Source organism: Scophthalmus maximus, chromosome 17, assembly GCF_022379125.1.
Source record: "Scophthalmus maximus strain ysfricsl-2021 chromosome 17, ASM2237912v1, whole genome shotgun sequence".
Taxonomy (NCBI): Eukaryota; Metazoa; Chordata; class Actinopteri; order Pleuronectiformes; family Scophthalmidae; genus Scophthalmus; species Scophthalmus maximus.
Window position 1 is genome coordinate 15,113,825 of NC_061531.1, and position 24,824 is coordinate 15,138,648.

General features: G+C 41.4%; 1 non-coding gene across 1 annotated transcript in view; it reads right to left on the reverse strand.

The window, feature by feature from the left end:
- The window catches only part of LOC118289052, a 57,403-nt gene that overhangs the window by 32,230 nt on the left and 349 nt on the right, over positions 1–24,824 (reverse strand). Inside the window, exon 2 of the transcript XR_007029901.1 lies at positions 4,915–5,004. This is a non-coding gene — a transcript (uncharacterized LOC118289052). The remainder of the gene's footprint in view (positions 1–4,914; positions 5,005–24,824) is intronic.

Genomic DNA, 24,824 nt, shown 5'->3' on the forward strand with positions numbered 1-24,824 from the left:
GCTGGTTATTGAATCATGCGTGTACGCGTGTGTAAGTGGCTTCCATCAGCTTTTATTCTTTTAAATTCTGGAAAACTGAGTTTTTATCATCAATTAAAAAAAAGGGGAAAAAAATTGATGTGAATGTCTTCATGCAAAGCTCTAATGTTCAAAAGTGCATCCTCCCCTTAAATTTCCCCAAAGAATATCTGTTAGCTTGATTTTGACAACACAATTGGCAATTCATTAAATGTTTTCATATACCGAGTATCAATTTCACTTTGCAGGAAACGCCCGCGCCAGGCATTAAAAAAATTATACGTTTGGGATGAACAAGACTAATCATGTCTCAGATTCATCCATTTGAGGCCCCTTAATTTCCCCATTGTAGAAAACAAGATGTATAATGAACAATTATACATAAAGTCAATTTCAGTGTTGTGCAGAAGACTTAATTAAAATTACTAATGAAAAAATGGACTGCTTACACTGTGGAAGTTTGCTCATCAATTTCAAAATGAGTAAATGCTTTGTCTTCGTGGCCTGTAATGAAAATGACCCGAATGGCAACACACACTTCATTTTTTATTTCTTATTTTTTTTTGTTTTGTTTACAAACAATCATTATGAATAGAATTAGCGACCACAAACCCATCCCGCGTTATTGACTCTGAGAAGAATTTGGCATGATTGGCCAAACTGTGCGAGGAAGCGGCAGCTAAATATAAACACCATTACATTATTATGGGGCAACGTATCATATTATCAATTAACAAATGTATTCAAAACGCAGGGATGGATGTCATGCTTGTGGCAGCAGCCCAAAATGGATAATTATAATGAAACATCTAAAGGAGAACAGTCGCTGGAAGACATGATATTCCCTGAAGTGATCCCCCCTCCCCCTCCTCCACCCCCCCCTCCGGCCCGCGCTCCCCGCCGCAAGGCACAATCTACACAGTGGCACTGACAGATTGACAAATAAGGTTAATAAGTACTTTCCACCTCTCCTAAAGGCTAATCAAATATTAATCCTTGAGGTGTGGTCAGCAGGAAGAAGAGAAAAAAAAGCAAAAAAAAAACATTCAGTAGAGGGGAATTGATCGGATTGATTCTCTCTCGTAATGCTCGGGGACGGGGAAGGAGAAGAAGAAGGAGAAGAGGAAGAAAAGAAGGGGTGGCGGCTGTTGAGTTGGAACTGTAAGAATTCATTTCAGGCTCAGAATGGACAAATATTTGGATACAAGCGCTTAAAGCAATTTCAATTTTTAATCCATCTCCCCATGCTGGTGGCCCAGTGGGTGCAGTTTATATGCCACATGCTCACAGTATTGTGACCATATACCCCCACATCCACCCCCAACCCCCTAAAACAATAGGTTTTTTTTGTGTGTAATTCTCCATTGTACACCATCAGCCTTTTAACAGAAAAGCTGAATCTCATTTCTAAACAATAACACACGAGTTTAGTCAGTAACATCAAAATGAATAATAAATAAACCTATTAATTTGATCTTTGGAGATCATGCCACCTTGCTGCAAACACAGGGGCAGTAATCAAAAGAAAATGGGACAATAAAAAACAAAAAAAAGCTTATACTATTGGTGACATTGGAATTTTATACAAATCGCACCCACTCCTCTCTCGGAGAGTTGTCACTAATCGGAAGCCTCGGGACATCTCGGAGCCTGGTGGACCATGTGAGCAGAGCCACACACTCGTGTACTGATAGCAAAATTGGATCCAGTGAGAATGCAAAGAAGCTTATCAACCAACACTTCCAGGCAGTGCTCTCTGCAAGAGCATATGTCAACATCATTTATTAGATGTGGCCAAGGACTAAATTATGTATGATCACAAAATGAAAAAGGGGGGGGGGGGGCAGGTAGGGAGAAAAATAGGATCACACGCAGCAGGTGGATAGAATAATATTTGGAGAGAATATGAAATTATTAATGGGGGCCCCTTAAGGGAGAATATTTGTTAACATTAACCGGTGAGTCATTTGTATTGGTTTGAGTGTGTAATTAATCATATTGGACAGTTCAGATGAGTTAAGTGAATCTTTTATTTGCCCTCCTGTTTTTCGGAGGAGTGATCCATAATATTACTGTCACATATGGTATTTCTTTATTAATGTGTACTGATACAACAAGGAGGGAAATCAGACTTTTTCAAAATTGCATCCGGTAAATTGTATTTAAGAAAAAAAATCTAAAAAAATAAACTCCAAGTGGAATTCAAAAGCCTGTTAACTGTATTTCCTTCACTCCTGCCAAACATATACTAAGTAGCTTTAATATTGCCAGATGAGCAATCTCTCAAGCAAAATACTCTTCAGAGATACTGTGTAATTGACTCCACATCTAACAGTATGGAACAAATCCCACTAGCAGAGGGAGTTGACAAATTGCATTAAAAACACTCAAATGGGCCAGGATTGGACAGAAGCTCATGTTCCTCCTTATCCCATTAAACATGAAACAGTTTAATCTCTCAAACTTGCTGACATACGTGCAAACGCTCGAGCATGCAGCCAGCATTCGGTTTGTAGAAGGAAATTAAAGGTACAACAACATGGCCTCTGAACTAACTGTACGCTTCTGTGTGTGTGTGTGTGTGTGTGTGTGTGTGTGTGTTTGTATACTTGCCTCAACATGGAAATAGCATTATTCTAATCTTCAATTACAACATTGTTTAGCAGCGGCGCAACAGCAGAACTGTAGACGTGCATATGATTTGTCTCAGCCTGCCTAAAGTGGGCAATGTTCAAGAGACTCAAACTGTCAAATCATCCAAGTTTCTTCTTCAACGGCTTACCCGATTTGAACATGTTCCGCTTCTTTTCATGACATGTAAACAGGTTTTGACATGGGTCTAGTTAAATGTGTAAGACATGCTGAAAAAAAAAAGAAAAAGGAAAGGGAAATGCCTGCGCAAAAAAAAAATAAATAAAAAGGCCCAAACCTGTCAACACACAGTACCTGCTTTAAATCTGTTCCCCCATTTCAGGCAATCTGTGGGAACCAGGCCTGTGGAGTCTAATCCTGTTTTCATCCGTACTCACCCCCCACCACCACCAGCCAACACCCCCCTCATCTGTATCACACTTTCAATTCCACTTGCTGGTGCCTTTGTGCGATTTTCATTTGATCTCGCGTTTAAAATTCAAAATCTATTCAAGGTTTTTTTAGTTGGATTCACGCTTTTGCCATGAAGCCCTATTTATGCTCAAGATTGGGAATTGCAAATCACGAGTGTGTGATTTAGGGGGGGAAAGGAAGTCCAAAATTCCCTGGCATCACCTTTTATGATTCTGTAGGTTTAAAAATGTTAACAAGGGCGTTTTAGCAAGCTGATTTGTGCAGTATCAGCCTGTCGCTGGCTCCGCGGGTGCACACAGGAGTCTTTCTGGTTGTAGCAGACAATAATCATGGTGAACTTATACTCTCATTGTCTTGTTGTCTGGTAGCAGAGGCACGATGGCGTTTTTAATTCTTAGGTCTAGACACACCCGGTGTCCCAGGCCCCTGAAGTACCTGCCATACCAATTTTGACAATGCTCTGTTTTTGCACTTGCACTTTGTTTATATAAAAATATGAATGACATTTAATTTTCACAACAGCTTTCGGATCTAAAATCTTTTCATAAGATGAGTTACAACTTAATTTTTCTCCAGATTTTTTCATGTTTCTGATCTGTCACCCCTATTTTTCATCTCATTTCACTCGTCGTCATCGAGGTGTTCAGCACTCATGTGTCTCCGAACTCTCAACAAGCTGTTGGGATTTGCAGAACTGAATGACAGCAAGGAAACAAAGTCACCAAGACTCAACCAGATTAGGGTATAAACACACAATATCTCCGGGTGCTGAGAAACAACCTTTTCATTTCAAACAGTTCTGCTAAATGTCAGCGTAAATTGCGTAGAGTTGTTTGGAGGAGAAATATCTTCATGTACAATAATGAATTCTTTTATCAAAAGTATAAAAGAGCCCTCTGGTATATTTCCAAACCTACAGTCTGTGATCCATGCACAGTTTCCCACAGCTAAAGTAACATTATGGTTTGAAAACATATCAAAAAGAATTAGAATCCAGGAAAGCATGCATTTGATTTTCCCTGAGACTTAACTCTGCCATTATTGTGATTCCAATGGGACGATATCAATATCAACCAAATTAATAACGTCCCCACTGTGAAAAGATCTCAGGCTGCGCTGTACTTATAAGAAACAGTGGGGGAAAAAAACAAACTTTGGATCTATTGAATTCCTCTGAACAATTTATGCAAAGAAATGTAATATCGCTGCAGACTCGCGCCAGCTTTGCAAATAAATGCTTACTTCTGCGCTCAGATATGACTCCAAAGAGCAGATCATAAAGAATCCACATTTGGCCGATTCATATTCCTGAATGGCGAACGCTAACATTAAAAAGAGATACACTTGGTTGTTTTTCAAATGTCAAGGCATAATAAACAACTGAATATTCTTATGCGAGTGTTCCGGCTCAGCGGCGTGTTCTCCATCTGAAGCATGAGCGGCAGTGAGTACATGTGAGCCTTTGATGATCACTCCTAAAGTCATGTTTGTTTTGGTATAAGTTATAGCTGATAATCGTATTATGGCGAGGACAGTGTATCTGCTTATCAAAGAACATTACTGCCCCACTTGATGCCCAGTCAGGGATTTAGGTGAGGCATTATGAACTCAAGCCATAACAAGCCCCACTTCCTGTGATTATCTGACACAAGGTGCTGACGGGCGCTCGCGGTTGACATTTCTGTAGATATTGCCAGTGAAAAGGGCCGCGGCGGCGGAGACTTACAGCGCTTACGGGACTCACACACACACTTGTATATCTCCCTCTTTGTCCGCCCTTGTTGTGGGACTTAGCGTATCATCGGCGGTTGAATGAGCTGTGGCACTGACCTGTCGTGACAGACCAGGAATCGTACATCAGGGCTGTTTTCTCTCTCCGTCATCACAGTGGTGTGGACAGGCACCGGCAACCTGGAACAGCTGAAACATCACAAATGCAAATATGTAAAAAGCCCCAATTGTAGAGCGGCGTGTCAAAAAGTAGCATGTGTAATGGATAGAAGGTCACAGTGTCGCTGTTTTGTGGGGGTTTTTTTACATTGAGGTCTGATCCTAACCTGATTGGTTTCCGTTAGAAGTTATTATTAAAATAACAAAGACCCTACTTACCATAAAATAACAGGTGAGGTTAATGGCAAATGACTTGTTGCATTAAAGCTACAGTCTTTGCCTCCATCTCTCCCGTTTTTTTCCCGGCCTTAATGGATTTTATTTTACTGAATATATTCCAAAAGCATACATAATTCTGTATGAAAGCAAATCTATTTTTCATGCATACAAAGCAATATTAAAAGCACAACTTAAGAGACTATGAATAAATAATTTTGGATTACCGCACATGAAAAATGCACAATTAGGGAACATTTCTTTACACCTTCCTGTGTGGCGGCACTGAAAAGCGATGAACCGTATCATAAAACACGTGTCTAACGTAACACAGAGTTTATACGGTTCAAATGGGGAATATAGAAAGCATCAGTATCCTATATGAAAGATACAAAATATGAACATGAGATATTTTACTTTGGAGATAAGTAAAAATCAGCATCTGCATCATGAATAACATGATTACGTTCGACCACATCCACACAGGTCATGACGGAACCAACAATAACATAGTATTTGAGTCGATGTAATCCCTAAAATCTCCAGAGAACTGAGTCTGATACCTCATATTAATTAGACCTAACAACACCAACCTGCAACAAACACTAAAAGGATCAATCTTGCATTATTGAAAGGCCTTAAATATATCATACATTCAAAACGCACTTTATCAGAGGTGAAAAAGATCCTTTGTTTGGGAACTATTTTCAGCCACAGACGGGCGCGTGAATATTTATGGTGACTGGTCAGTGTATGTGGGATTGACTGGAAATAAACTACAGTGCAGATTAAACAGAAACATGTCAGCAAGTGGAAGAGTGTAGATCACTGGTTTTTAATAGTTTTTGGACATCAATGGAGGCTTCCAACACACAGATGATACTAGGATACGTGTATTGTTTATTTTGGTCTTTTCATGGGATTTGTGGACAATTAGAAAAATATATGTAGATTCTCATTCCTCCAGGTCATAGTTATCCAAAGATGTTTAATCAGAAGCGACTGAACTTCTTCTATTTCAGGTCAATCCCACTTAGCTCCTGATTCAACGCCCTCGGAAAATAAGAAAAACAGCCTACAACTCCCTTCACATACAACCAATGTCAATGTCGCTTTCAAACTCTACTCGGCAACAAGGTAAAAGGACAAACTTTGGCTTCAAACAGCCCCAAACTGTCTAATGACCAGAGACTAACTGACGATCATGGTTCTTGGTTGAAACCCCGGCAAGATCTGTGGATGGCACATCATGTGCCATCAAAGCCTTTGTTGTCTGATCTTAGTTTTAAACAAATCCCTTCTGTATCAGTATATAATTTACAAATGCATATTTTAATGCCTGCTTTATATAAATAAGTCTGTGACCAAGCTTCTCCCTCCCCGAAGCACAAACAGTAATGGCTGTGGCACCGGCTTTTCCCATGACATTTGGAGGTTAATTTGCACTGGTTTCATGGTCGTTTATCAGTGGAAGGTTTGGAAATTAGCATTCACCACGCTTTTTATTGACAGAAGTGTTTAATAACCCATCAAATCAAACGGGACGGTCAGCCAGCTCCATTCAAGCTGCAGACGTCCACAGTGTGATGACTGAGCTTATGATTCTGAGGCCTAGGAGGTTGGTGTGACTTCACTTCCAGGAAAATCGTGCAAAAGGATTGTGAACGATTTGTGCCGGGGCGAGGCTTTCGTGATAGATGTTCTGCAGGAAGTGATTCCTGGTGTTACGCCGATGTGCGTGGAGGCATTTACAGTAAACAAACCCGTGTGAGCTGCTTTGATCCAGACGAACCTGGTCAGTTGAAGTGGAGATGGATGACGGAAGAGGAAGGAGAGGTTTATTCTTCTCACCACAGGTTTCTCTTTAGTTTGACACATTTACAGCCCCACAATCTGCCTTATCTTTCATTTCACCAATATAACATATTCTGTCCAACTCAATGTCTGAGATTTACAGTGACTTCTTTTCACATCCTCATGCTCCAACGTTGCCACAGTCTTTTGAGCAATGGTGACATTGTCTACCTTTGCAGTTGAACGCATGATGAGGCCACAGGGGAGAAACTGTAGATAACGTACCAACGCGCCATGTTCACCAACATGTATCACATTTGGAGAGAACTTATTCAGCAGACAACGTGCTAGTAGCTGTTAAAAAACTGCAGCAACTCATGCGAATTTTTTGTCTAGGAAATTAGTTCAAGCCCATAAAATACACTGCACATAATTTTTTGTGATCTCCTTTATAATTCCCAGCTTCCTCCTGCAGCCTTATCTTCCCTCTAACCCACTGTTTTGCGCGCATGTGTATAATTTTCACATCCACAGATTCACACGGCATGTCACCAGCTCGGAGTGAAATATACTTATGTTCAAAGGAGCCCTAATGTGGAGTGATGGGGAGGGGGGCTACAGTAGTCTCACAGCCGTTGACACACAGCTGTCTTTGCAATAAATCTTGCAAATCCACACACACACACACAAAAAATCTCTCTCATGAGGACTTCTTTGAGTGGTAAATTGCTTCAGCTCTGAAAGTGGGTGTAGTAAGAATCTTTATGTATATACAGAGGAAATTATTTCAGAGTTCAATTGAGAGAGGAAGTCAAGTTACCCCCACCCCTAAAAAATTCGGACTCCTAACATATAGTTACCAGACAAGGTTAATCCTGCAGGTTAATAAATACAATGCATTCCCCTCTCAATAGCATGCAGGGCCTTGTCAGAGTCCTTTTTATCTACAAGCCTCGTCTGAGAGGTTATAATATAATTATATTATTGCATTTGTCATTCGCTTTCGCTCTTGGGGTGAAGAACAAATTAAAGCAGTGAGCGTGTTAGCTTTATATAAGCAAAATGTCTGCGGCGCAAACCGTCACCAAAAGTTCATATTTTCTTCCCGTGTAATGAATGTTACATTATTTATATTATGAATTATGGATGAACTTGTGCAGACCTGCGCAGCCCCTTGAATGGGAACGGCTTGTAATCAATCCTTGTCTGATGGACTTCTCCAACAAACACTTATTAGTGGTTCCTCTGTCTCAAGTCGACTTGGATGAACCACACTAACTGGTCCAGAGCAATAATAGGAGCTATTATCACCTGCGTTCAAGCTATAAATGAGATTTTTATTCACAGAAAATTCATTTGGGGGAGGAAAAAAAAACACTAAGATATTTTTTCAACCGTAATGATTTAAAGATTGTGGCAAGAAAGATTAAGCAGTTCACCGGTTTGCTGTCATCGAAAGGGCTTACGGAAGCAGCCTGCTAATGCTTTTCACAAAATACTAAAGAGAATGCATATTAAATGACAGCCTCCTTTGAATTAATACACTTTGTAACTTCGCAGGCAGCGGCATAAGCGCAGAAGTGAGATAGGGAGGAAACATTATTCATGGTGTTTTTTCATCCTAACTCTACTTTATTAGCTTATTTGATTCCCCATTCTCCTCATAGTTGATTCAATACATTTCCTATTTGCATAAAACTGTCCGGTAAGATTATCTTCACTTATTCGATCTATTCTAAGAGTCACCTTGTTCAGGATCTTATATGAATAATGAGATTTTAAATTGGAAGACACTCACACAGAGAATGAGGCATTTACAGTTAATTCATCTCATTGAGTTACATTGCTTAGAGGTATTGGAGGGTTTAGATTTTCATTCAAGCATCATATTTAACAGTGTCTGCTTCCCCCACTTTACTGGCATTGAAATTTAAATGGCCTGAGCCTGACAGATCCAATATTGGAACCCACTGTTGCTATTTTCCAGGTAGAAAATATATTGTCAAAATCCCTACATTCAGAGAACGAGAAGGCAAAAAAAAAGACGGATCACATGGAGCCTCTCACCTTTGTGGTTTCCCCCTTTTTTCTTTTTCAATGGGACCAAACTCCATTTGTCATTTGCCTATTTTTAGTATATGTGATCTGAACGTTGCACGGGACTGATCTGAGATCTCAAGAATTTCCTGTTAAAAAAATGAGCAGTCAGTGTTTTAAATGTGTACAAAAAACATGGCATAATAAAAATTTCTGTCACACGCGCACATTCACTGTGATTTTACAGAAAAAGAGACAGCAAGAATCAGAGTGGGACAGAGAGTGAGAGGGGGAGGGGGTTAATTGGCTTTTTATGACTCCAATTAAATAACATTATGCATATACTGGCTTAACGGCTTATATGTGGCCTCCATTAACAATGTCCCCTTGATTGGTTCTTGGGCTTAAGGTCTCCTCCAACTCAGGCAGCGCTTGTCACAGTGTTTAAACCCATATGTGGAGAAAAAGCTTATGTGACAGTAAGATATTTTTACACGTGTGTGTGGACACGTTAAGAAAAAGGAAGACTACAAAATCTCAAAAAGATCAATGACCTCCCCCTTTTCCTATATGCACACATCAAGACCGCCGCCCGAAACATTATGTGTCTTGAGAAGACAATTGAATAAAATAAATCTCATCATTAAGGCCTCCGTGTGATATCTTGAAAGCAAAAGAGAGAGAGAGAGACAGAGAAAGAAAACAAGCATGTGCCTGTCCTGAAGCGCAGCTCCTGAGGTGTTAACTAATCTCTGGTGGCCAGTCTATGCACTGCCTCCTCTAATTGCTCCCTGTATTTCAGTCTGGTGTGAGAGCAGCCATTGTAGCGAGCGCCCAGTCAGCCCCCAGAGGTCTCACACCTTCATTATCACTCTTTATTGCAGAACCTTATACGGGCACTCGGCACCAAACAGCCTGCCCGTTAAAAATAGAGCCTTCTCCTCTCCTCTCCTTTTGGTGGTTTCAGTTTTAATTACGAACACAGAGCCAAAGCCAGAGTACTCAGCAGGCCTGGCGTTTCTTTTCTTTTTTTTTGTTCACTAATTAAAGCGAGGACGGAGTTTATTGAAGGGACCCTGACTCTGCTCTCTCATCTATTATTAAGAGGGCAGGACAAATCATTTTCAAATTTATATGCTGAAACCTGTCCAGGGACAGGCACAGGGCGGTAAAGGTTGGGGGGGGAAGGGGGGGGGGGGTCGAAAACAAGGGAAGGTGGTTGAGACTCTGTATATGTGGGGAGTGAATGAGATAAATAATAATATTTTTTTAACTGTTTTATAACGCAACACATAGGAAGGAGTGCAGTAGACGAATGCAAACAGCAGCGCTCCTGCGATGCCGCACACCTTAATTTTCGCTCATTAGGGGATGAGAGTCTGGTAGAGCTGCGCCGGTTGTATTAGCAAACATAATGGCATTGATTGGAGGACACCCTCTGTGTGCTCTGTGTAAACAGTGGGCATAAATACCAAAACAGCAGGGTGGTAATGCGAGAGCACAACGTCCAGCCAGATTGATGTTCTTAGTGATTCACTGGCCCCCTCTGTCTAACATTCTTAATTGTCTAAACAGCCGCGACCCTGGCAGCTGCACAGGTACCTCAGTGAAAGAACAAAAAAAAAAAAAAAAGACACGTCTTTGACTGGAGAGAGGGAAAGAGGCGAGACAGCTGGCGGAAAAGACAGAAAAAACAGAGCATGAGAGACAGTTGAGACGAGTCTTACTAACTCACTTTTACGTCATAAAGAAACTCAAAATCTGATATAAGTACAGATTTTGAGAAAATCGTGATTAAAAACAAATATAAAGCACTTGAATGAAACCAAAGATTGTTTTCTGCTTGAGAAAAGTTTAACAAGGTATGAATCGGAACGTTAAAAGCCTTTAATTTTAGTTTGCACATCGTCAGGAAAGTGAAATTGTTAACCCTGAAAAAGCCACTGGGGTTTTTACAAGCCAAAACAAAAACTAACAAGCTGGTAAGGAGCCAAACTTTTTTTCCCCCTCCGCAAAAGCAAATCTTTATGGAACGCCAAGAGACACATGAACTGCTCGGCTTCAACAGAAATGCATCAACTTAAAAAATGAAAAAGTAAACAATACAACCCTGACTCCTTCGAACAAGTTATGATATCAAACCAGTGCTTTGTCAAATTGCCGCCGTACATTAAATTGGCCTCTAACCGTTCCAGTGTGTGAGGCATTTGAGCTGGGAAAAAAAAAACACAAGTGGGAGCGAGTCCACATGGAGAAATTAGCAACATACAATTAGAGAGAAAAGAAAATGTTCATATCTGGTTTCTAACCTTTATGCGATGGGGTGGAGTGAATTGAAAAGGAGAAATAATGAATTTAGCCGGGTGAAGAGCAAGAGGATCCTCCCTTAGCCTAACAAGCAGCCTCGCATCCTCGGGGCAATTAGTCACTGTCATATGGGGGCAAATGTAGAACCCTTTGCTTGCTTGTTAAGTAGAAACTTACACAGGGGTCACTGACATGTAAGAGAAATGCAGTGTAACCACTGAGCTATGGAAAAATTTTCTGGAGTTAAAAGAAGCCAGACAAAACTCCACCAACGGATTACAACAAATCTGACTTTAAATATAATCAAACTTGGTCTTATTAAACACATGAAAAGTGCAATTAATGAATGTACAGTGAAACACAATGGGGTTTGTTTTTTTTGCTGCTTTGACTACACGTTGATCTTTTATTTTATTATTCATGTCTGATGCATTTAATGTGATATAATTCTCCAGACGCAAAAACATTATGACAAATGTAAGTTGATCTTTTGATCACCATCTGCGTGACAGTATCACATTAAGCTTCACGTCTAAATAAACATACAGAAAATGTAGGAGACGTCGCCCGTCTGTCAGAATCTATTAGAGAATATGTTATTACAGAATCAATACGCTGCTGTCTTCTTGTTTCAGTTTCAGTGTTTTTTTTATTTATTTTTTTGTGGGATTTTACCTCCACTCAACCTTTCATGAGCTGCATGTTCCTTGTCGACAATTTGGCCCGGCACTCAACTAACACACACACGAGAAAAATCCTTCAAACAGAAGAATAAAGTGAATTTCACAGCAGCTCAAAGTGTGATTGTTTAATTTCACCATTTCTATGCATTATAAATGTACGTTTCTTTCAGGGTGGATTTTTCCAATACATACAGGGAGGGATATATAGGTCAGAGACCCCGGTGCCTTATCAGTAATTCGCCATTGCCTGGTTATTAAGGACAGCTTAGGTGGAGAGGGCTGGAGTACCAGGAGGGGTTAAGGTGAATTGATTGCCTGTGGACATGTTAAACATGACCCTGTCAGGCCTCCCCCTCCACTCCTAAAATGCGCCAACCTGTGCACCTCACTCCAAGTTATCAGCTGTAGAGGCTTTAATAAAATTCAGAAAAGCCCCGAGAACTTCGCCCCCCCCGGGGACTGTACCAAGTTGGAAATAATCAAAACCTGCGGCAAGAGACATTTGCACTGTGTTACCGTAGGAAGCATAACAAAATGCCTGGTGCTCTGAACCCTTGAAAAAAAAAAAAAAAAATGTTTTCAGGAGGGGAAGAAAAAAAAGAAGTTGTGGTTTATGAGTGTAATGAAAGCACATAGGTTGTTGTTGTTCACTGTTAAACAGATTGGAAAGTAATCACCAAAGTGTCTGCTCCTCCGCCGACTGGGTTCAGATGCAGCAGCTTGCGGCAGAGGGGCAGTGGCAGGGTAATTACGGGGTAACTTGGGCTCAATCTGTCTGTGGACGCCCTCCCTCTTGGAAGGGGGTGTTTCCCTTGATTAGCCCGACGCAGGGTGAAGCCCCCTCTGCAAACGGCAGATTGAAGTTCATCACAGGGGTCTCAGCTGCCAGTATGTTGCAATGAATTGCTCGCCGTAAGAAGGTGTTGACGGGAGCAGCTGGACATCAGAGAGCGATGAAAAGAAAAGGGGAAATTCATGGAGAACCCAGACAGAACGGTCCACTGGGGAAAAGACAAGAGAGTTGGTCGTCCGCTGGCGGAGGGCAGAACTGTAGCCATTGTGCTCTGGCCTCAGGGTGGGTGTGGGTGTGTGTGTGTGTGTACAAGTCACATTTGTTTATACGTGGCCTTCATTGTGGAGGAGGAGAGTTAAAAAACACCAAAGTGTATGAAGTTCAGTCACACGAATGGATTGGATCAATGCAGCCTCTGTCCATTGCTCAAGCGATAACCTCGCTGAAATAGATATTTAAGTCAAATGACAATGTGACCCATTCAAAAAAATATTTTTTCATGATACGCCCTGCAGCATGTTGATAAAACTACAATATTGATGATCATAAAAATATATTTTTCCCTGTGTCATCTCTCAGCAGGCAGAGCGCGGACTTTCCACGAAGTTCACATCAAAACGTCCCCATCATAAATGATGACACTGGACAGGCCATTCCGGTTGGCAGACAGCGACTGTAGGACATTTACACACATTGGTGTCTATGTCTCACAAGTGCTGCTCCTTAGCTCAGCCAATGGTGACTTATATTAGTAGAAATGAGAAATGTGTGCGCGTGTGTGAGTGTGAGTGTGTGTGTGTGTGTTTTGATGAATAGAGATGGTGCCCTAAGGTGAGGACAGACTATATTGGTGTGATTCTACCATTCACTATATTAATGAACTGCCTAAAGGTGCAAATTAGGTTTTAATGGGTGTTACTTTACTGGCCTGGTTCTACCTCACACAAAGCCCTTTCACTCACTCTTCCTCCCGTACCTCGAAGACAAAAAGAACTCAAGGCAACAACAATGTGTCGTCAAACCAGTAATGCCAAAATAAAATACAAACATTAGCAGCTCGACGTCTCAAGAGACAAAAAAAAATGCTTATTCATTTTTTTTCTTTGATACGTTCTGACTTTTTTTCCCCCTCTACACTTGAAATGCCTCAACGCTTATTGCCAAAATGTTGTATTCCACCAGCTTACCGTGAACAAAGCCAAAACCATTTTTGCATGCCTGCGCGATTGAGCTGCTCACGCTGTATAATTTACCGCTCTTTATTTTTGCAGCAGGAGAATTTGGAGAGAGGGGGAATTCAGATTGGTGCATATTCAGAGAAATAAACGGAGAAAACAAATGTCTTTTAGTCCGAGCAGGTTTGACAGAGAGAGAGAGGCTGCCCGCCTGACATGGTGTCGTAGAATAGGTGACACCAGCCACTACTTAATTAGCTGCCATCATCTCTGAGCCCCAGAGAAAGAGGGACAGGCTAATGATTAATGATGAAAAAAAAGAAGGGAAGAAAAAAACCTTTGACAAAACACAACATGTCATTCTGTGTCCTCTACAGACGTGAACCAGTGCTGTGATTTCCCCCTCCTCGAAGCAAAGCAGAGGAAGATTATTCATGCTCACAAACCTGATTAAGCTCAGATTTCTTTCTGCGTTTCCGAAACGCGGGAGGAATTTTCGGACCCTGCTTGTACTTGCGAAGAATGACGCCGTTTTCCCCCGCGCAGACGGTGACTGATAAGATGTTTTTTGACACACATACAACAGCTGACTGTGCAAAGTCTTCAGGGAAATCTGGGGAGTCATGTTTCCGTCTGCATGTAATGGTCAGGCTATATTGCATTTTCATGCTTTAAACTCCTCGACTGAATCTCCAGGCACACTGCAAAATCAATTGCGATATTGATCTATAACTAATTAGGGGAAGATAAATGGTTCAACTAAACAAATACAGGCTCTGTAATGAGCCAATACACTGCAACACATATAAATTGAGTTCTGCATAATATGGGGGCTATTCTTCCATATTAGAGGCTGGAACTAATGTGACTGGTGTTACTCCACAGACACCTGAAGCCAGAAGACATAAAATAACATTTTATTCTATATCATATAAATTTTCTTTTACAGCTTATACTTAAAAAACAATATGTCTAATCTCCATGCCAAAGTATTCTTGTGTGCCTCCGCCGTGTGTAGCAACCAGATCCCGTGGTAGAACCACCTCTCCTGTGTGACGCGCGATGTATGCAGTCACCAGCGATCAAAGGCTAATTAGTTTCAGTTGACACGGGGGTACGGCCCTCGGGTCAAAGATCATGACTGATGTTATGGAGATGATGGTGGAAGGAGGGAGAGGCAGGGGAGAGTCAAGGGATCCGAATCCTCATTAAGCAGAAATTGTTGCTCTTATACATCAAATCCCAGACTGGACTCTCAACTCAACACATTTCCCATTTCTGTAACGCGGAACAGCTCAATCCTTTGGCGTGTGTTTTTTTCGTAGGAAAAGGAAGAAAATCAAACGCACTAGATCTATGCCGTTGTTTCCCTATAGGCCATAGGATAAAATACACGCACACAAAAAAAAACATTTTCTCAATACAGTTGAGAGTCTATAAAGTAGGGCCAGCGTAGTTCATAAACAGACTGATAACATGCAGGGGCTCCCTCTACAGGCCGACGGCTCACTCCAGCAGCAGGCGGCTCGGTCTCTCACTGACAACGCGCTCCCTCGCAATGCTTCATTTGTCATAGCAGATGTTCAAAAACTATTTTCCCTGGAAGCCCAAAAAATCTGAAGAAGTAAATTAATATCCCCTCCCCTCCCGTTCTAAGTCCCTCAGACTCAGTTCATAGCCTGCACTAAGTGCCCTTGTTGACTCAATTGGATTAGCACTAATATGTAAACACAGGAGGTAAGAGGAGTAATCCTCTAATGAGAGGAGGAAAAAAAAAAAAAGTGAAATAAATAAGTTGAAATGCCATGCCTCGCCTTTAACGGAGGCATCTGTCAGGTAAGCTGGATCTGTGCGGATTGAAAGCAGGTATTAAACGCGGACCGGGGGATACTCCGAGGTAAACAGTTGTGACCATTCAGTGACAGCGTAATTACTCGTTTGTAACTTAGTTGGATAATAGGAGCACAGCCTCCAGGGGATGAGACAAAGACTTGTTAATTATTAAAAGCTTACATCAGCCAGGCACTAGAGAGTTGCAATTATTAATGTTGTTGTTCTTGTTTGTGCTTAAACACTACCTCTGCTGTTAATATGCTCATTAACCAAAATGAGTGATTTTATTACTGCTGATTTGGTTTGGGGTTTGTTAAACGTATCGGGGCTCAGCTGTCGTTGTTTACTGAGGGATGAACACCGCGGGCAGATGCGGACAGGTGACAAGGGATAAGCATCCCATTGATTCCTGTTTTTAATCACATTCATTTGCTTGACTCTCAATTCGGAAAAATAAAACTTTTCGGTTCCTCATTCGTTCTCGCAGTGCACAACACTGTGGTGCGGTTAACTGTATCCGTCTATGAAAAGAAACGTCATTTTACATTTAATCACACAGATGCACCGCAAGGCTGTCTCTACTCGAACGTCACTTATCCTTTACTAACTCCCAATTTAGACGTAATATCGCATTGTGCTCAGAATTAAACAAGTTGTGTCTAATTAAGCAAATGTTTGCGCTCAATTTTCCCTCGTTGAAAGCGTGCACACGGCTATAACGCCTCCCTGCTAATGAAAAAGAAGAAACTCGCTCTATTAATAACTGTTGCATAAAATATCATGGCTCAAAAAAAGTGTGCATCAGTTGCGGCAGCAGCAGCAATCTGTAATAAAACATGCTTTTAGTCTTTAAACTTTATAAGCATGTCTGCTAAATGACAGTTATTATGACACAAATTAGAAGAGAACTTAGCTTCTTGAGATACAGCTGTTTCACATCCTTAAATGTTTGAGTTAGTAGAAACCCATGTGGCCAATATTGATTTCAGATGTCCATACTGTTGTTCTTGCTCTCAATTGGAGCTGTCTGTTGCTCGAGGAAAGAAAAAGAAAAAAAGGATGTAGAAGTAGTGGATGTCACTTAAAGGGCAGCCGTAAGTCTGTGCGATAATGTATGACTGTGATTTCTCATAATAAACAATAATCGTCTCAGGCATACGTTGCATATTTGTGTCTAAGCTTTTACTCAAAGTTTGATATTTCTAACTAATAAACTTTATACATGTCATCATCTGTGACATTAGGTATGAAATGTAGCCTTCGTCCAACTTGGAAGAAAAATATAAAGATGAATCAGTCCTAGAAATACACAAACAACATCAACAACAAACATAAAGCAAACAAACGGGCAATTATATTCGCTCACTCTCCATTGTGAGCTAAAACCATATGCAGCTTTAAAGGGTGTTCCTCTTTCTAATGGGCCCCGTGGGGACGAAGGGGTTAATTGATGCAGATGTTGATCGCTTTTACACACAATGCAGGGAGCATCTCCCCAGTGGCTCTTATTAGAGGCAGTTTTAATGAAGTGCTAAACAGACGGCTTTCCTCCAGCGTGGCCCGGCCTCAGGAATACCCGGCAAAGAAAAAAGCACTCCGCAGGAAAACAAGGTCCCCCCCTATTGATTATCATGCCAAATAACTGAATCCTTTCCCAATCAATGCTTATTTCTCAACTTACGAGAAGCTAATAGGAGACAACGCAAGAAGAAGTCAATCAGGGGGGCGTAATGCTGCTTAGGCCACATAAATGAGTGAGTGGTTGAGGTGAGAAAACCAGTGAAGATTTTAACCTCTTGATGGGAATGGTCCCAATAATTCAGCTGTTATCTCAATGACAGGCTGCAGGTTAATGGGTGAATATCATATAGGGTCAATTCTGCAGCTAGATATTATTTTAGACTTTAAACATTGTTCTCTCTTTCATTATTATTTTATGGTAAATCTTCTCTTTTTAAGTCTAGAAATTAACAATAAAATGAATATTTTGGATCAAGTGGGAGAGAAAAAAGACTAAATCCTAAATTCACACAAGTTTGATTCCAAAAAACACATTTTCTCTTTTAAAAATTACAAGGGAATAAAAGCTTATAGTACATAATGTGAACTAGTCAGTGGAGGTTGGTTAAAGTGATGGTAATGTAATGGGGCTTCTCACGCAGCGTTACCAGCCCAGAGTCACTAAATTCTGCTCATTAAAATGACAAACCCAAACACACAGTTACTGAGGCGTGATCTTCAGCTGTGTGTGGCATCTGGCCCTGACGCACCTCCGCCCCCCCAACTCCCCAGAGCATCGCACAAACACACACAGACACGCATGCACGCTCATACACACAAGCGCACACACACAGACAGACTAACCCCAATCAAATTTTAAAACAATCAGCATTCCTTTCATTTCCAATTTAGTCACCTGCCATAGCCTCCTATTAGTGTCCACTATGATACAGTATTAGAGGCTTATAAATGAGAATGGCGTCTTCCTCCCCTTCAGTCTGAAGGAGTTTTCCACATTTTCCCCCAGTCGGCTTCTCACGCCAATCCGTCAGCCTCCTCCATCCTGATTATCAGGAGACACCAATTTTCAAAGAGACATCTTAATAGTGATGTCAACGTATTAATTAGAAGTGTTAATGAGCTAAAAGCAACCCAAATTAAATTAATGCAGCAATAGACGGAGAGCGAAATTAACTTCAATTTCTGTAAATGATTCTGAAGTGTGCACAACATATCAGCCTGTCTGAAAATTCCCATCCCCCAAAGCTAATCAAGAGCTACATTGCAATTAGCTGCTTAATTAAAGCAACACTCTGCTCGGAAAATCCGGCACAATTAAGTAATGGCTGTTATAGCATGAAGACAGACTGTATTTTTCTCCGAGGGGGGGGGGGGGAGGACTGAAAACAACATATTCTATCCCTAATGGCCTGCAGGGGACTGAGCCAGCCAAGACGTGCCAAGATGGAGAGGTTTCCATCTCACGCTTCAATGGGGATCTTTGCTCCAGCTGGAAGCCTTGTGAATAAATGACAGCAAGGCAGATCAAACCGCCGTGCCCAGGGTTGTCGATACATCCGAATTGGCACCGACCAGGGCGACCGGGGCGACCGTGGCCTAAACGCCAGTTCGGTTTTAGCAGCTCAATGGCTTCCAGTTGGACAGAGGAGCCCCACACTATTGACACTCTGCACATATTTCGGCGGCAGACCCGTCATTGATCCCTGTGGCTGTGGACACTGTTGTCCTCCGGCCCCTGCTGGTATGGCTGGAATACACCACACAGTGAGAAGTAAACAGTCTCAGATCCAGAGGAGACTGACCGCATCTTCACGCTTACAAGTGGATTCACTTATCATTCACAAAAAAAACTAAAAACATATCACGACCACAAAGTACATGGCCAATTAAAAAAATACCGCCCAATTAGTGCTTGAAATTGAAATTTTCCTTATAAAAGGAATTGTAAGATTTGTTTGTGCAGGATCTAATCAGACGAATGATATGAGGTCATTTGAATGGCTCGTTTCTCGTGATGAATTGCAAACTCTTATTTGTCTAAAGTAAAAGAGTTTAAATTTGATGAAAATGGATCGAATACTAATTATGAAAGACAGCCTGTATGCCAGTATATTTTAAATGATTGTGACTTTAGTTTGTCATCATGTATTTCTGCAGCTACAGCTACAGATTCTTTTAATATTTGGCAGCTTCTTCATTTCTTTTGTGCATTGCATTGTGGGACAAAGGTGACAATTTGTCAGTGTGAAAATGCAACAAAACAAGCAACAAATTATTATTTAGCATGGAATTAGGACAGAAGGAGTGTGGTTGTCAGATGGACTAACAAATTCTTGGATCTTTTTATTCCACTGGAGAGTAACAGCTTTCAGAGCTTTCTAAATAACTGTATCGTCAGAACTTGCATCTAACTGACAAAAAAAAAATCCAAGTGAGGAAATCCCCCCTGCTATTCATTTATTTTCTGCTTTTTAAAATGTGTCTGAATGAGCGGTGAGCTGTGGTTAACAGCGTTCTCCGGGATGGAGTCCGGGGACCGTGGTGTGAACGCCATCCTCCAGCAGGTGTGGGCCACAGCAGAGCATATGCCGTCAGGTAACCAGGCGGGCTTGCTCTACAGAGACTCCGGTGAGGTGATCCGTTTCCCTGGGCCCGCTTCTGCTGGGAACCGATGTCACTCACAAACACCATCTGCCACTAAACAAGTTTGCCTGCTAGGAGCATTTATCAGCGGGTCAAGGAGTGGTGCCTTCTTCTCTTAGAAAGAAAAAAAAGAAAAGAAAAAGCAACCACACACCTGCTGGATCCAACAAAAGGGAGACGGTGGTTTGCTCTGCTCTTATTGCTCCTAATTTCGTCTTTAGGAATCAGCCGTGTAAACATGAAACAGCGCCAGGCGCTAAAGATGGCTCAGAGGCACCGGTGCTCCAGGAAACCTTCCATTTGCTGAAGAGAGGGGAAAAGACACCTGAAGTGTTTGACGCTAAATTAGCTTTTCAAAGACAATAATTAGACTTCTCCCCCTAAAGGTAAATTACCTGCTAACCGAGTGAACTGTGTTCTAATTATAGGATTTTGCCTCTGAGCCATTGCCAAGGATCCTTGTTCCTAGCAGGGAGATGTAAAAAAAAAAAAACACATTTAGAAAAAAAAAATATGCATGCTTTAGTGGTAAAGCCTGAAGAATACAGAGCGGAAACATGTTCCAATAGCTCTGCAACACCGAGCTGGAAAAAATGACAGATCACTTGCGTAACCTTTAGAGGATTTCAACGAGATAATTTCATACAGCGACCAGATGGATGCTATCGTACCTTACGTGCATTTTTGACGGGAGAGGTTGACTGAGCAACACCGGATGGGCGAGGACTAGGTACTTATCTGTGCTTTGCATATTTTGCAGTTGATGTGGTGACATTGTAAATTGATTTGTAAGACACACAGTCAGTGAAAGGATATTGAATATTTACACTCACCACGAAATAATGATAATATATTTTTTTCAAAAGCTATCATGTCTGCCATTGGGAGGCCTCCATTGGACTTTAGGTCTTTAGGTAATTTCTCATTGTTCATGCTGGGCTGAGCACTGAGTTTCCCGCAAGGCGGCAGTGTGGCTGCGGATCGCTGCAAAGTCACGAGCACGAGGGCCACACATTTGAATTCATCGCCCGTGCCGATAGCCCGCCACTAATTAATATGTAAATGTAATGTTGTTTGTTTGCCGCCATGTCAAACTTTGATGTGAGGAGCCGCTTCCAGGTTAACAGAGATTTAGCGAGAGATTGAGGGCTGGAGACCCACCGCCACATATCCCAACCAGCCCTGTAATCTAATATTTTTTATTTAAATACATCTACTAATACTGTACGTCTCCACAGCTTAGAACCTGGGAGACGGGCTAATGATATTTTATTAAGCCAGAGTAATTGAGGATCCCATCAAAATATGTAATTAAACACTTAAGCATAATTATCCAACACAGTAGGAACCCGAATTAATTAATAAAAAAAAAACGCCAATACATCAATTTATTTGAAATCCTTTGTCCCTTTTCTACTTGTAATAATTAACATTTTAATTGCCTTAATTTGTGATGAGTTAAAGAAATCCACACCTTACCCCACAACCAGAAATAAAGTAAGAATTTTTGTACGCAGGAAAATGATGAGTGTTAGCCACAGGAAGAAGAAAAAAAACTTAATATGGGGTTTTTTTGGGGGGGTGGAGTAAAAGAGGAGGGGTTGTGATGGGGTGTATATCCATCTCTGTGGCCATGTGTGTGTCTATGTGTGTGTGTTGCTTGCCTGGGTATATGTTCATTATCAGCAGACTGCCAGGGCTTGATGCATACCTGGAGAGCAACTTAATATCCTCAGGCCACTACTACATGTCAGGCCACGAGAAAGATACACACATAAGACAGAGGAACATCCCTGGCCCCGGTGGAGCCATTTACCTTTCTCCAAGTAGGTTCAAGATATTAATTAAGATAAATCTACCGCAATTCACACATTCTGCCATCTGCCTATTTATCAGAATTATGTTAATCATTTCTGTAGGGCAGAAGAATTATTGCCCATTTTGTTCGTAATTTGCATTAACATTCAGAACTAAATGATTTTTTTTGCATTCTGTTCCACATGGACTCCCGTGCACCATGACATCTTTTCAGTGTACAGTAGTAAAATTCGGGGACACATTCATAACAGTCGTGGAGGGGAGCGACCGACACGCCATTTCCCTCCGGTGCACCCACAAACAATATGGAAATGTATCCATTCTAATCATACACAGCCTCTCAGGATTTATCTGTCATGATGCACCTCGTGCATTTGAACAGCTTTAAACAAAAACAATAATCTTACGATGATCCGTTCTGTCTCGGTGGCTGAGATTTGAAGTGATTCAAGGTTGCTATTTTTTCTTCTTCTTCTTCTTTTGGCCAATAAATGAGCTAGTTAATTAAACTCTGAGGAGATAATTAAGATGAGGCGGCTGCTCGAATCACTCCGGTCATTCTGCCATTATGTGGGACAGGCCGACAGGTGGCACACAGGCCTGCATCAGGTGACAGCTCAGCCAACAGATCGTACCGTATCACCTTATGTGCACATTTCGTAGCATTCCCTGGGTGCAAGACACTGCTGAAGACCCACATGTCAAACAAATCTACAGTAGATCTACCAAGTTGTTGGACTTAATCTCAGTTTTGGCTGTGCGGATGCTGCTGGCTGATGCCGTGTCTGGGTCAGAGTAAGGGGGCTACAAGGAAAGTGCCAGGGCTAAAACAGGGCAGATCATACTCCGGCACAAGCCACGGGCTAATGAGGGTGAGAATGGGGCCAGGCAATGCTATGTGATTAAATTTAGATCTGGAGGGAGATCTTGACCCACGGTGGCCTACGTCTAAGTGACATTTACCCAAGAGAAACACACTGCAGCTGAGGCTTATTAACCTTTTATAGATCTAAGCACTGCCGTATGTCTTAATTGGCAATTGGATTATTAAATTGGCCAAATTCGGAGTGATTTGATCCAACATGGTCTACAACGTGGGGGCTGTTTTGAAAGGTCCAGTCGATGTGACGATGCGGTCATTCCAATCTATGTGGGAGGTTCAATCTTCCAAAGTAAAATTTCTGGGAAGCATTTCACTCAGTTCTATAACTTGCAACGAGCATTATTGAAGTTAAGTCACTATGTTAATGGTGAGTTAAAATAGTATAGAGCAGACCTGCCAATAGTACAGAGCTGGAACTAGTTTCAGAGCCAAAATCTATACGTCCTTAGAAAAAGACAAATACTATGATAGAATGATGGAAACTGTAAAAAACCTCATCCTCATGAAGGTCTTCATTTGTACAGTGCAAAAAAAAAGTTTTTAGAAAAAAGAGTTTGCACACTTTCCTCCATTCAAGGCCAATTACAGAAGCGTAGAGGATGATTTCAATGATATAAGGGATCAAAGTGTATCTGTAACACACCAACAGACTCCAAGTGTCCCCTAACTTACTGACTTTTGAAAACCCACAGATGCTCTGTACTCGACTCGTCTTCAATTAGAGGGGGGGGAAAAATGGATTTAGGTTTAAATTATCAGTGTGAATGTGCCTTTTCTTGATACTCTGTTTATTTACTCCACAGTCTGATGTAAAATAAAGAAGAAGTTGTGGCTCAGCCAAATATCATCATTACAACACATTTTCCCAGCAGCTCTGAAAATTGTGTCTGTGTTCTGGGGGTTGATATTCATTCATAAGCACAAGACGGCCACTTTTATGGACTTCTTACAGTCAGTTAAGATGACCGACAAGCAGTGGGAACATTAGTTCTGTGCCACAAGTCCCATACATCAACTGTCTTGTGACGAGTAAGGGAGGGGATCAACATATTCTAAATGAGCAGACATAATCCCACTGAATGTGGAGTTAAGCCATTTCATAATTAGCAGATTTTCTAATGTATGCCAAGCTTTAATGACCTTTGCAAATGAGAATGGTTGTTTGAATTTCCATCCTTCACATCGCTTTATCCCTGCCATATCTGCCTGATAGAATGAGTGCACCAGTTGATGATATGCATAAGCTTAATGAACAAGTGCACACACTTCTGAATGGAAACTGATGGGCTCAAGCCAGGGAGATTGGAAATGCATTTCCACACCTTGCATATCATCATCATGACCATAAGTGGTGTCTCTCTGACCCATTAACAATGCATTTCAAGCCTTTTCCTCCAATTAGGTACACTTTTCAGTCAGATTTCCCCTCATCAAAATGCTATTAGTATACTATGGTGTATAAAATACACCAGACTTCTGCAGCGCCGCAGCCCTTTAACTGCTGTAAATAACAAAATTATCATTCATTCAGCAGTGCAGATGGCAATCAGAAGGAGCAGCGTATTGCCTTCTTAGCTAGATAATGTGTCGCTCTGAAGGGCTCCTGTGTGGACATCTAACATGAACCACTAATCCACACATATCAAGTCTTAAATTGGCTTCGATCAATACTTTTTATGAACAAATACACCACATGACAACATATAATGTGAAACTCCTGATGACAAACTTTGAGCGGGGATGCTACCGATCCCACAGACAGGGACGGGCCGGGGACAAAAAAGAAATGGACCTTTTACTTTTTCACCCATGCAGGCGAGCCCCGTACAGCCGGTCAAGGAGCAACAAATTATTACAAAAACTCAGGTCCTGACAGTACACACTTTTGACTTCTTCTTAAATGCATCAACCAATGTCTGATGATACAAAGTGAACCACTGATGTACAATTCCACACACACAACACAACTGGATGCCAGATACGGGCCCATACTCGACCACATGTACATCAATATGCATTCAATTGACATTCATGACAGTGTAATCAGCAGAATCTGGGCTCTGCTAACATCCATGTTCCATAATGTTATCTAACCTCATCCTTACACACAGTAGCTGTCACCACACAGGTGTGCTTGTGATAGAAAC